This window comes from Enoplosus armatus, chromosome 2, assembly GCF_043641665.1.
Source record: "Enoplosus armatus isolate fEnoArm2 chromosome 2, fEnoArm2.hap1, whole genome shotgun sequence".
In the NCBI taxonomy this organism is placed as follows: Eukaryota; Metazoa; Chordata; class Actinopteri; order Centrarchiformes; family Enoplosidae; genus Enoplosus; species Enoplosus armatus.
The window spans coordinates 9,336,057-9,338,556 of NC_092181.1; the positions used below are offsets into that span (position 1 = coordinate 9,336,057).

General features: G+C 53.8%; 3 non-coding genes and 3 pseudogenes across 3 annotated transcripts; all 6 read right to left on the reverse strand.

Annotated features, from left to right (window-relative positions):
• LOC139281719 (5S ribosomal RNA) overlaps positions 1-78 on the reverse strand; it is a 119-nt pseudogene extending 41 nt beyond the window's left edge.
• Positions 79-227: 149 nt separating this feature from the next.
• On the reverse strand, positions 228-346 carry LOC139306980 (5S ribosomal RNA). The gene has a single exon (XR_011599561.1). It is a non-coding gene; the product is annotated as a 5S ribosomal RNA (ribosomal RNA).
• Positions 347-802: 456 nt separating this feature from the next.
• On the reverse strand, positions 803-921 carry LOC139281854 (5S ribosomal RNA). Its single transcript, XR_011596981.1, has one exon. It is a non-coding gene; the product is annotated as a 5S ribosomal RNA (ribosomal RNA).
• A 161-nt stretch (positions 922-1,082) lies between these two features.
• LOC139307461 (5S ribosomal RNA) lies at positions 1,083-1,201 on the reverse strand (annotated as a pseudogene).
• A 558-nt stretch (positions 1,202-1,759) lies between these two features.
• LOC139305899 (5S ribosomal RNA) lies at positions 1,760-1,878 on the reverse strand. Its single transcript, XR_011599359.1, has one exon. It is a non-coding gene; the product is annotated as a 5S ribosomal RNA (ribosomal RNA).
• Positions 1,879-2,068: 190 nt separating this feature from the next.
• LOC139281727 (5S ribosomal RNA) lies at positions 2,069-2,187 on the reverse strand (annotated as a pseudogene).
• Positions 2,188-2,500: the final 313 nt, after the last annotated feature.

Genomic DNA, 2,500 nt, shown 5'->3' on the forward strand with positions numbered 1-2,500 from the left:
GTACTAACCAGGCCCGACCCTGCTTAGCTACCGAGATCAGACGAGATATGTCGTGTTCAGAGTGGTATGGCCGAAAGCCTGTGGGCCCCTCGCATCCACACTCCTCATAGTGTGTATGTGGCAGTGATTCTACATATTGTGTTTGTGACAGTGGCAGTGGCAGTTTAAAACTGTGTGTTTCACTGCTGGAGCAGCACCCTGGCAGTCTCTAAAAAGGGAAGTGGAAAAGCTTACAGCACCGGGTATTCCCAGGCGGTCTACCATCCAAGTACTAACCAGGCCCGACCCTGCTTAGCCTCTGAGATCAGACGAGATCGTGCGTGTTCAGAGTGGTATGGCCGTAAGCCTGTGGGCACTTTGCATACACGCTCCTTATAGTGTGTATGTGGCTTTGGCAGTGGCTCTACATAGTGTGTTTGTGACAGTGGCAGTGGCTCTTTATAGTGTGTACGTCACAGAGTAAGCGGCTTTTCATAGTGCGTATGTGACCGCTACGGCAGCTCTTGGCAGAGTCTATGAGCACTGATACCCGTACTTCATCAACACACTGTGGCCTCCTCAACCCCACGCAGTTCAGCCTGCAGAAAGCTCCAGCAACCTTGCCCACCACCCCAACTCGTGGGCCCACGCTTAAGCACCTCCCCGCGGACTACAGCTTGACAGGCGCGTCCGACTCAGCTTCGTGGCCCTGGTGCTCCGTATCTCTGGCACTCTGCTCAAGGCGTGGAGCGTTCAATGAGTTCAGCTGGGTGTTTCACTGCTGGAGCAGCACCCTGGCTCTCTCTAAATAGGGAAGTGGAAAAGCTTACAGCACCTGGTATTCCCAGTTGGTCTCCCATCCAAGTACTAACCAGGCCCGACCCTGCTTAGCTACCGAGATCAGACGAGATCGGGCGTGTTCAGAGTGGTATGGCCGTAAGCCTCTGGGCCCTTCGCATACACGCTCCTTATAGTGTGTTAGTGGCAGTGGCAGTGGCAGTGGCTCTACATAGTGTGTATGTGACAGTGGCAGTGGCTCTTTAAAGCTGGGTCTTTCACTGCTGGAGCAGGACGCTGGCTTTCTCTAAAAAGGGAAGTGGAAAAGGTTACAGCACGTGGTATTCCCAGGAGGTCTCCCATCCAAGTAATAACCAGGCCCAACCCTGCTTAACTACCGTGATCAGACGAGATCGGGCGTGTTCAGAGTGGTATGGCCGTAAGCCTCAGGGCCCTTCCCATACACGCTCCTTATAGTGTGTATGTGGCAGTGGCAGTGGCTCTACATAGTGTGTATGTGACAGTGGCTCTACATAGTGTGTATGTGACAGTGGCAGTGGCACTTTAAAGTTGGGTGTTTCACTGCTGGAGCAGCACCCAGGCTGTCTCTAAAAAGGGCCCGACCCTGCTTAGCTTCCGAGATCAGACGAGATCAGGCGTGTTCAGAGTGGAATGGCCGTAAGCCTGTGGGCCCTTTGCATACACGCTCCTTATAGTGTGTATGTGGCAGTGGCATTGTCTCTACATAGTGTGTATGTGACAATCCCACGCAGTTCAGCCTGCAGAAAGCTCCAGCAACCTTGCCCACCAGCCCAACTCTTGGGCCCACGCTTAAGCACCTCCCCGCGGACTACAGCTTGACAGGCGCGTCCGACGCAGCTTCGTGGCCCTGGTGCTCCGTATCTCTGGCACTCTGCTCAAGGCGTGGAGCGTTCAATGAGTTCAGCTGGGTGTTTCACTGCTGGAGCAGCACCCTGGCTGTCTCTAAAAAGGGAAGTGGAAAAGCTTACAGCACCTGGTATTCCCAGGCATTCTCCCATCCAACTACTAACCAGGCCCGACCCTGCTTACCTTCCGAGATCAGACGAGATCGGGCGTGTTCAGAGTGGTATGGCCGTAAGCCTGTAAGCCTGTGGGCACTTTGCATACACGCTCCTTATAGTGTGTATGTGGCAGTGGCAGTGGCGCTACATAGTGTGTATGTGACAGTGGCTGTGGCTCTTTATAGTGTGTATGTGACAGTGGCACTTTAAAGTTGGGTGTTTCACTGCTGGAGCAGCACCCTGGCTGTCTCTAAAAAGGGAAGAGGAAAAGCTCACAGCACCTGGTATTCCCAGTCTCTCTACCATCCAAATACTAACCAGGCCCGACCCTACTTAGCTTCCGAGATCAGACGAGATCGGGCTTGTTCAGAGTGGTATGGCCGTAAGTCTGTGGGCCCTTTGCATACACGCTCCTTATAGTGTGTATGTGGCAGTGGCAGTGGCTCTACATAGTGTGTATGTGACAGTGGCTGTGGCTCTTTATAGTGTGTACGTCACAGAGTCAGCGGCTTTTCATAGTGTGCATGTGACCGCATCGGCAGCTCTTGGCAGTGTCTATGAGCACTGATACCCGTACTTCATCAACACACTGTGCCCTCCTCAACCCCACGCAGTTCAGCCTGCTGAAAGCTCCAGCAACCTTGCCCACCAGCCCAACTCGTGGGCCTACGCTTCAGCACCTCCCCGCGGACTACAGCTTG